The sequence below is a fragment of the Mustela nivalis genome (genome assembly GCF_964662115.1).
Source record: "Mustela nivalis genome assembly, chromosome: 1".
In the NCBI taxonomy this organism is placed as follows: Eukaryota; Metazoa; Chordata; class Mammalia; order Carnivora; family Mustelidae; genus Mustela; species Mustela nivalis.
In genome coordinates, this window is record NC_139020.1 from 162,623,617 (window position 1) to 162,634,351 (window position 10,735).

The following is a 10,735-nucleotide window of genomic DNA, read 5'->3' on the forward strand; positions in this document are numbered from 1 at the left end:
AAATAGAGGCCACCTTCCAGAACTGCACATCAAGGAAGGCTAGGGGACAACTCCCAAGTCAAGGACAGCACAAGCATGCTGAAAATCCTTAGAATATCTCTAGGGAAACCTACAAGAAAGTAGTAAGAGTAACTACCTCTGGATCTTCTGAACTTTCTATTTTTTTATTTTGTATTTTTAGAAATATTTTATTTATTTATTTGAGAGAGAGAGAGAGAGTGCGAGAGAGCACAAGCAGTGGGGAGGGGCAGAGGGAGAGAGAGCGACACAGGCTCCCCACCAATGCAGGACTCCCTCCCAGGACCCCGGGATCATGACCAGAGCCCAAGGCAGACACTCAACTGACTGAGCCACCCAGGCACCCCCATTTTTTTTTATAGAAAAAGAATGGGTTAACAGAAGGAAGTGTCCCAGATACAGATGCTAGTGCCAGACTCTAACTTTGGCTGAGAATGTCAGTGCTGTCCAAGCAGGAGAGGCACAGAGTTGGGGGCCCCTGGCATTCTGGACACTGGAGACCTGCTGCCCTCTGTGTAGGACACTTTGGTTTCCTCAGGCTTCACCCAGGGCAAGCCCGAAAAACAAATTTTTTCTGAGTTTTGATGCAGCAGGTGCTGTCTGAAGACATGTTGGTTCTCCAACCCATTCCTAGGTTCTGGACCATACAAAAGAGCTAGGGCTAGTGTGCCCAGGAAAAGTAGGAGACCAAGAAGGCCTCAGACTTAATGAGCTGGAGGAATCATCCTGAGGGGTCCCCTGCAGCAAGCTCACAGGGTCTGGGGGCCCAGAGCAATGACCCACAGGGGCATCAGGGAACAGTCACATAGTACCAGATCTTAGTGAAAAGAGCAAACTCTTCTTCCCAGCAGAGTTGCTCGGGTTAGGAAAGTTGCTCTTGAGGGAGTGAGGTTCCCATCACTTGAGGTGTGCAAACATAGTATGAAGAAACAGGTGTCAGGGAGGTTGGGGAGAATTTTCCTACACTCCCTGACCTTTAAGGCTCTTTGAATGCTGACCTTCTGGAATCCCAACTCCCTGACATGAGCTCTGCTTCCTATTTTGTTGGCAGGCAAAATGTGAGAGAAGGTAGGAGATACCTCCTGCCTCCATGCCTATCTCCTTGCCTTCCAAGAAAAACTTAGGTGGGTCAGGAGCACTGTGATAGGATGAGTGGGGAGATCCTCAGGGTCTTCCAGGATCAAAGGTCATTGTTTGGCGTTGACATAATAACTTGGGCCTTGGAAAAGGGCCTTCAGAAACATAGGAGTTGGTGGGAGCCCTAGCAACCTCCAAGCTAGTGCCTCTCAGAACAAAGTGGGATCTCAGCAGAACAGTGGCTTCTGACTCAGGCTTCCTGCCCAATTTGGCCTCCAAGATACAAAACTGCAATGAATAATTCAATTCAAAATAATTTTTAAATGTTTTTTTAGTTTTTTTGATAGGTTTTAAACAAGATGAACATGCAGTGAAAAGTGAATCTCGCTTTCATACTTGCTTTCTGGAGCAACCCCCAATCCTGATGTCCTCCAGAATGAGTCAAAAACATGCAAACAAATACACACACCTCTCATGAAATGTCTTTTGTTTTTGTTTTTTTAAATATTTTATTCTGCTGAGAGCAAATGTTTACTTCCTAGGGACCAGGCGCTGTTCTGTGATCGTTCTGGTTTTTTCTCTCATTTAATTCTCACCATGTATTAGTTGGGGTTCTTTGAGAAACAGGCACCCATATGACATGAGGCATGAAAGAGATTTTTAGGGGAAAACACCTGTGAAGGGAAACAGGGAAGGAATTAGAACAAGATCACCAGATTTAGTAGACAAAAATACAACACAGCTAGTTCAATTCAAATGTCAGATAAACATTGAACACTCTTCCAGTGTAAGTTTTTAATAGGCAATATATTTGATGCATACTTATATTTAAAAAGTATTCATTGTTTGCCAGATGGTATAAATGTAATTGGACAACCAGGTCTGATCCCTGTTAGCTATTGTTAGGAAAAGGTCATTGATGATTGTCGAATAAAACCTATTCACGAGGGGCGCCTGGGTGGCTCAGTTGGTTAGGCAGCTGCCTTCGGTTCAGGGTCCGGGGATCGAGCCCCACACCCGGCTCCCTGCTCAGTGGAAGGCCTGCTTCTCTCTCTCCCTCTGCCCACCTCTCTGCTTACTTGTGCTTTCTCTGTCAAATAAATAAATAAAATCTTTAAAAAAATAAAACCTTGGGGCGCCTGGGTGGCTCAGTGGGTTAAAGCCTCTGCCTTTGGCTCAGGTCATGATATCGGGAGCCTGGGATCGAGCCCCGCTTCGGGCTTTTTGCTCAGCGGGAAGCCTGCTTCTCTTCCTCTCTCTCTCTGCCTGCCTCTCTGCCTATTTGTGATCTTTGTCTGTCAAATAAATAAATAAATAAAAGTTTAAAAAATTAAAAAAAAATAAAACCTTTAGATGGATCTCAGTATGCTATACATTTGGGGGATTATTATCAACATATATCTTGGTGGGGTAGAGATAAAGGAAATTTCCAAAGGAGTTTTTTTCTAAAGATTTCATTTATTTATTTTGAAGAGAGAGAGCAGGGAGGAGTGGAGGGGGAAGGAGAGAACAGAAAGAATGTGAAGTTGACTTCAGGCTGAACGCGGAGCGCTGCGAAGAGCTCAATCTCACAACCCTGAGATAATGACCTGAGTCAAAATCAAGAGTCCAACACTTAACCAGCTGAGCCACCCAGGTGCCCCCGCCCCAAAGGAATTTTTCTATGTTAAAAAAGACTCATATGATCCTGGAGGTCAGGACACTTTTAAGCTAAGATTGCCTTTTGTCCTTAATAAAGTGTTAACATGCAGGCAGGTGAGTTTCTGGAGAAAGGTCACTCTGCCTGTTTCAAGGACTTATCAGTGAAATGTAAGTACTAAGGAAATTTTATTTTCTTTCTTTTGCCTTTGTTTCCTCACCTCACCATTACTTCCTTTCTCTATGGGCTCTTATACCCTGGGCCACTAGCCCTCTGCCTTAGTCTCCCCAGGGCTGGATACCACACAGCTGGAGACAGCCCCCATGTCCCAGAGCCTGTCAGCTGGAATTACTCAAACCAGATTCTAAACAGGCTTACCCTGCTTTCCAGTTCCTCTTCACAGAAACCAGGGTAGTCTCCTGCTCACATTTTCTCCCAACAGACTTGGGTGGTTTACCATACAGCCCTAACCACACAGCCCTGTGTGCCTGTGGGTACCCCTTCCTCTTGGGAAAACTGTGAGTAGCAAACTACCTTTTCCTTTTCTTTTAAGTAGGTGCCACACCCAGGGGAGCCCAAGAAGAGACTTGAACTCACCACCCTGAGATCAAGACCTGAGCTGAAATCACGAGTCGGATGCTTAACCAACTGAGCCACCCAGGTGCCCCACAAACTGTCTTTCCAATGGCAGCCCTCTCTCCCTCTGTTGACCTCACCATACCTGAATAATAATCCACTACATTTTTTTTTAAGATTTTTATTTATTTATTTATTTGACAGAGAGAGATCACAAGTAGATGGAGAGGCAGGCAGAGAGATAGAGGGAAGCAGGCTCCCTGCTGAGCAGAGAGCCCCATGCAGGACTCGATCCCAGGACCCTGAGATCATGACCTGAGCCGAAGGCAGCAGCTTAACCCACTGAGCCACCCAGGCGCCCCAATAATCCAGTACATTTTAAAGCATTCCCTTCTTCCACGTGGGGAAACACCACCTCTCATGTATGGGATGTGGGAAACTGGAAGTCCAGCTTCCTCATCTGGCCCAGTCCATCCTGAGAGGTTCTGTGTGGAATGGATGTACCCCATGAGCAGCCTGTAAGGATTTTCCTGAAGTAGTGGTCACACTGCCGTTAATGCACCTTCTTATTATCTCCCCTGCATCCTTCCCCACCCCCACTGGCAGTGCCCTGGGCCTCCACCTCCAAACTGTGAAAGAGGGGTGCTGCAAGGAGCAGAGTTATAACAGAAGACTCCGACTTTTGCTCTATGTATCTGTGTATTACATGATTTCTTAAGTGATGCATTAATTTATTACTTCAATAAATCTAAAATATTAAAAATGGGGCACCTGGGTGTCTCAGTCGGTTAGATGTCTGCCTTCAGCTCAAGTCATAATCCCTGGGGTCCTGGGATTGAGTCCTGCCTCAGGCTCCCTGCTCAGGGGGGAGGTGCTCTCCCTCTGCCTTCCCACCACCCCACTCCCGCTTGTGCTTGCATATGCAGGCTCTCTCTTTCTCTCAAAAGTAAAACCTTCAAAGGGTTAACTTTAAAAAATACAATAAAATATTAGAAATGGTGATAGGCTTAGGTGGGGAGAGGCATGTTAAGTCAGCAACCATGTGTGTTGGCAGGAGGGGGAGGCAAGTGCTGTCTCTTGCTGTCTTGTCATTAGTTTTGAAGCTTTGCTTTGAGAGAAGCCCGAGCCTGGTAGCAGGGAAGGGGGGCTCTTGCTCACAGACGTGTTGGCACCTGTCTTTGATGCCAGCGCCCGCCTCCAGTGTGCTTAGCTCCTGAACACCTTCCTCCTCCTCCTCCCCACAGCGGTCTTCAGGAGCCTTCATCAAAGGACAAGTATGGAGCTAATTTGCCTCTGCCCCTGACCTGCCCCCACTCAGTCTGAATCTCCAAAGGCTAGATGCTTCTATGAGAGTCAGAGGCTCAGAAAAGCAGCACGCAAGGGACTGTCCAGGAAGCCAGTCCCCAGTCATAACAGTTAACTCAAATACTGGCTTCACATACTGGTTTTGTCACAAAATTGCTGTGTGACCTTAGGCCAATTGCTTAATCTCCTTGAGCCTTGATTTCCTCATATTTAAAACAGGAATAAAATTGTATTGATCTCATAAAGTTGTCTGGTGTTTGAATGTATCTGAGACTCTTAACGTAATCCTCCAAGTAAATGTTCATTTTCACTCATCAAATCTTGCCATTACTAATCTAGTCACTTGTTCATTTTCTATGCTAACATTTATTGAGCGCCTACTGTATGCCTGGCCCTGCGCTAGTTCCAGAGCTGTAAAACAGGGATAAAACACCTGTTCTTTATACATTACAGGCTGGTTTAGAGCCAGAGACAGCAAGAAAGAGTTGGGTTAGACCCCAAGAAGAACTTCCCAGAATGAAAGAGGACTGGATTTTAGAAGTAGAAGGAGGAGGCTAGAGGGAAACAACTTTTCTAATGGGAGGAGAAACTAATTCAGAAAACATTTGGACTCCTAAGACCTTCACGGCTTTCTGAACCACACTGGCAGAGTGTTGGCCAAGAGAAGGGAAAACAAGAAGTATTTTTCCAGGCAACATTTGGTGTGTTTGCAAGGAGCCACATGAAATTTGCAATATACTCCTTGCAGTGGGAGATGACCAGTAGTTTGATCCTCAAACTCAGCAGGCCCTAGCCTGGCAGGACTGGATGGAAGAGAGGCTGATGAGAAGTAAATGAGACAAGTGCTGAGATTCCTTTTTTGCCAATAAGAGAAATGTGAAATCAGGCCGGTGTCTCCGGGAAGTGGGAGAAGGGGATGTGATGGGGGGAAATCTCATCTGTAACAACTCCATTATCGGGAGGCACCCTGGAGAGACAGCCACTTGGCCCGGGCCTCTCCCTTCTGCAGCAGGTGCTGGACTTGGGGCCATGTAGCCACTAATAGCGCAACAGGGTGCTTCAAGGGCAGAAGTCTAGCATGGTGTCAGACGACTGGATTAGACTAGGGGTTTTCAAACGGGAGCATCAGCAATTCCTGGAGAGCTTTCTATGGCACAAAGTGCTGGGTCCCACTCCCAGAGTCTTTGATTTTGTAGTTCTGGAGGTGGAACCTGAGAATTTACATTTCTCAGGAGTTTCCAGGTGATGCTGGACCACACTTTGAGATGCACTGCTCTGTAGAACCCCAGGATTCTAGGGCCAGGACCATCCAGCTCTGGTGGGTGTGAGCCCCGAGGAGCGGCCTGACGCAGTGTGGAAGGAAGTCACAGAAGGCTTCCTGGAGGAGCAAGTACTGAGCTGAGTTTGAAGCTGGGATTTTCCAAGTCAAAAGGATAGGCAGGAAGAATTCCAGGCAAAGTACTATTGTGTGGACTAAGAAAATAAAGTCCATACAGTGTGATTGGTTGGGGGCAGGAGAAGGGAGCCAAGACAGGAGCAATGGGCCACTTCCAGATCACAAAGGGCCAAGGGAACATTGCTATACGCTGTGAGCAAGAGAATGATGTGACCAAAGCTGAGCTGTGAAATGATTTCTCTGCAAGGGAAGGGAGAATGGTGGTTCACCTATGATTATTTGCCTCCTCTTTATAGATGAGGAACCTGGGGTGCAGAGAATAAAAATGATTGGCTTGACACGTGGCTCCAAAGCTGGAGGTGGAGCCAGATTCCACCCCAGTTTGTCTGACACCAAATGGGCATTTCTGCCTACCACCCAGCATGGGCTAAGAGCAGGGAGATGGGGGGAGGAGGGGGTGGCTAATCCTTGCTCTCCCCCTAGCTTGCTGGGACCTCCTGTTTGGATCCACCTTCTCTTGGCCACTAGGAGGAACATTGAGTAAAAACTGAGTTTATTGTAAATACAGCTTTAATGGTGGCACAATGGTGGCTACCGAAAAGGACTGGGGTCTGGAGCTTGGAAATCATGAGCGTAGGTGGGAAGGTTGATGCCAGCCTACAGGGTCGAAGTCGCTGCTTTGCGCTGACAATGACATCCTCGGAAGTGCGATGTTCCTTGAGTCATCAGACTCAGACACAAAGGGCCAGTAGCCCCGGCGCCACGCCTCCCCACCCCCTAGCTGCCACTTCCCTCTGCTCCAATGAAAAGCATTCTCCGCACAGCCGCCACCAGCCTCGCTGGCTGGCTCTGCTCTCAGCAGGCGCTAATGAGGCGTTTGGAGAGCCCAGAGGTCACAGAGACCCAGGGCCTTGGGGGAGAGCTGGTAAAGGGAGAACTCAACCTGGGAAGACCAGGCAGCAGCCACCCTGACCCCACAGAAGAAGCAATCACACAGTGCTTCCCCCGGTGGCGCTTACGAAGGCGAGATGTGAGCACTTATCATGATTTTCTCACCCCAGCTCCTTTTACTCCCAAACACTGGTTCTTGACCCTCCTGGATCACAGACCCCTTTGAGAATTTGATGAAAGCTGGAAAACCTTCCCTTAACAAAAACTAAATGCAAACTAATGAAGTGATCATCCCAAGAGCTGGCCGGCATTTATGAATAATTCACTGCGTACCTTGCACTGAGTTAAATGGTTTACATGCTTTATCTCATTTAACCCTCATGGTACCCTAGGTTTTGCCATCTCCATTTAGTAGGTGGAGGAATTAGGATATAGAGAGGCTGTTAGGTGCTGGAGGTCACACAGTTAAGTTAGTGATTAAATTCAGACACAGACCCAGGTCTGTTTGACTCCAAAGCCTGGCTTTTAACCAGCTCATTCTACCATACATATATACGAGTATAAATGAAGGCCATTTCAGGACAAGGTAACCGCACAAAGGACCTGAGAAGCATCCTTCCTGAGTGCTAGGAACATAATTGCGTTCACCTCAATGATCTCACAGTTCAGTGGGGAACAGACATGCTCCCTGGTGATCGGTGGTATGAATGGGGAGCTGGAAGCATAGACGAAGGTCCGTCAACACAACGAGGGGTGTTAGGAAGGACATCCCAAAGGCAGTAATGTTGTTAAGTCACAGACTATTAAATGATAAGTGGGTAAGGGTATTCCTGAAAGACAAAAGAGCGGGTGCAAAGATGTAGAGGCAGGAATAATGTGGTATGTTTGGGGACAGTGAACACAGGGAAGTGACAGCAAAGGGTGGGGAGCATGAGAGTTAGGAGGTGGCTGATGATGAGGCTGAAATGTTATGTCCTGTAGCAGTTAGAACACTTTGGCCACAAGTAATGGAAACCCCAACCAGAAGTGGTTTAAACAATGAGTCAATTTTATTACCCCCCATAGCAAGCTGTCCAGAGGTAGGGTGGCTCCGGGGTTGGTTAATTCTGCATGGCTCGATGGCATTGTCAATGACTCAAATCTCTCTGCTTTGCCATCTCCTGTGGGTTGACTTCCATCTCAGGCTGTGCCCTCATGGTCACAAAATGGTTGCCAGAGTTCCGGATATTCCTTAGGACGATTATGACATTAAGTAGAAAAAGAAGGATTTTTTTCCTCCCACAATGCCTCTGTTTATCAACAAGGAAACCTTTCCTCAAGACCCCCACCTTTCCCCCTTGACATTCCATATTTCACTCAGCAACACAGACACACCTAAACAGATCACTGACAAGAGAATGTAATCTCCACGACTGGCTTAGCTCCATCAAGATTCACCTCTTGGGAGATCCATGGCTGCATGATACATGAACACAACCAGGAAGAAAGAGAAGAAATGCCTGTTGAAAGGGCAACTAACAGTGTCAGCCACAGATTCTGAACATGAAAAGCTTTTATTGTGAAGGAAATGAAGAGACACCAGGGGTTTTAAGCAGGGAGGTATAATGAAGTTCCTGTTTTTAAAAAATCACCCTGGTGGCCAAAAAGATGGATATTCAGAAGTCAGAAGAAGCAATGAGGAACCAGTAACAGCAATAGACTAAGAAAAGAGGAGAAAAGCTGCCCTAGATTGAGGAAAAGATGCATTTCTGAGATGTTTGGCAATCATATTTTTAATTTCTAAGTTTTTCCTTGTTCCCTGACTGTTGTTCCATTTCTGTATCATCTTATACCCGTTTTATGGATGCTGTATTTTATCTTATCTCTCTGAGGATACCAATTAGAGGGTTCTTTTCTTTCTCTCTCTCTCTTTTTAAAGATTTTATTTATTTATTTGACAGACAGAGATCACAAGTAGGCAGAGAGGCAGGCAGAGAAAGAGGAAGAAGCAGGCTTCCTGCTGAGCAGAGAGCATGATGTGGAACTCAATCCCAGGACCCTGGGATCATGACCTGAGCCAAAGGCAGAGGCTTTAACCCACTGAGCCACCCAGGCGCCCCTCTCTTTTTTTTTTAAACACAATTTTTTAACATAACTGATAATTCTGTTTTCAGAATTATCTCTGTTTTCTCTGGGGTCATTTTTTCTGTTTTGTTTTGTTTATCTTGGTCTTTTGCGCAGGTTGATGTTCTCCTGAAATATTTAGATCTTCCCTGATCATTTGGGAAGACAAGGAGCTAAACACATGTGACCAATTGACTATCTTCAACCAGAAATCTCCTGAGATATTTAAAATACAGAATCAACAGGAGTTACTGTAACAGATGGAAGCAGATACCCAAGCTCTGAACAAAGAAGCATCCACGCTATTTTTCAGAATGAGCTTAGGAGTTAATACTGACTTTAGCCTGGTGCCTGACCTTCTCCACAAAGCCCCTTAGATAGGACCTCAAATTCACCACAAGTCTTCATAAGCCACATAAAGAGAGACAGCCCATTCTTGTTGACCGTGCCTCCAGGAACTTCTCCCTCTGTGGTGACTCAAGAAACTGGGTCTCAGCCGTGGGAGAATCTCCTAGAAGTTAAGCACATGGTGTTAGGAAGACAGGAGTCATAGACCATCCATGGGCTGCTCACCTGACCTTGGACCAGTTACCTAATGCGCCTGAGCCTCAGTTTGCCCAAATGGAAAATGGGAGAACTGTAGTACCTATATTGCAAAGCTGTTTGTGAGGGTGAAATGAAGCAATGCATGTGATGTGCTTAGTGTGGACACTTGGCATTGAATGTGATCACTAAATGTAAGCTATTTCTATTATTGTCATTAATTCAAGCACTACCTCTCATTGAGAAGGCAAGTCAGGCCCTTTGTCTGGTTGCCCCTTACAGCTGTGGCCATAAGAGGAGGAGAATGGCCATGAGGAGGAGACCTGTCTCATGCCAGAGGTTGCTCAGGCCTTGGGTTTGAGAGGCTCACACAGGTGCGGGAGCTGGATCTGTCAGGGGGCAGTGGGGGCAGGGGGACAGCTGTACTGAAAATCAGTGCCAAGTGAGAGTAGAGAAGACTCCTGGGAGGGCGAAATGGAGGTAGATTGTGAATCTCAAATGGAAATTTGATCCTGGACTCTGTCAACACAAGCTATAGCTTGGCGGTGAAAAGCCCAAGTTTTGAGGTCGTACAATACTTTTCATCTTGGTTTAGCAACTCACTAGCTATGTGACACTCTGGCAGGTGTCTTTGCTTCTCTGAATCTCAGTTTCCTCATCTGTAAATTGAGAATAATAGCAGAACTTCCCTGATGAAATCATTGTGGGGATTCCATGTGACAACATGCAAAGTTCTGAGTTCCGTGAGCAGCACAGCAAAGGCACAGTAAATGCAGCTGCTGTAATAAAACATTTTTTAAAACATAATAATAATTTTCCTTTAGTATCCGTGGGCCCCAGGAGGTTATTAAAGTCTCCCATGATTCTGTAAGCCAGATTGGCTTCTGTCTCCATTATGGTACTAATACTGTGACTATTAATAAGTCTAGGTCCATCAGGGCCCTGGCAGGAAACAGCCACCCACAGCAAGAGAGAGAGATGAATGAGGGGACTTTCTATGGGGAGAGCAGGGTGAAGCACACACAGTAGTGGAACACCCCGAGCTGAGTGACAGTGGGGCGTCGTTACCAACCTGCAGCCTGCAGGGGCAAGGGGAGAACAGTGTTTCCAGAACTCCTGGAGAGCAAGAGCAGTCAGGGTGAGCTGCCCCACAGGAGCTGTGGCCACAGGAGGAATCAAGCCAAAAC

At 46.5% G+C, this 10,735-nt stretch overlaps 1 long non-coding RNA gene across 1 annotated transcript; it reads left to right on the forward strand.

The window, feature by feature from the left end:
• The first annotated feature begins 2,710 nt into the window (after positions 1-2,710).
• On the forward strand, positions 2,711-4,854 carry LOC309873196. Its single transcript, XR_014316230.1, has 2 exons — positions 2,711-3,395; positions 4,555-4,854. It is a non-coding gene; the product is annotated as an uncharacterized lncRNA (long non-coding RNA).
• Positions 4,855-10,735: the final 5,881 nt, after the last annotated feature.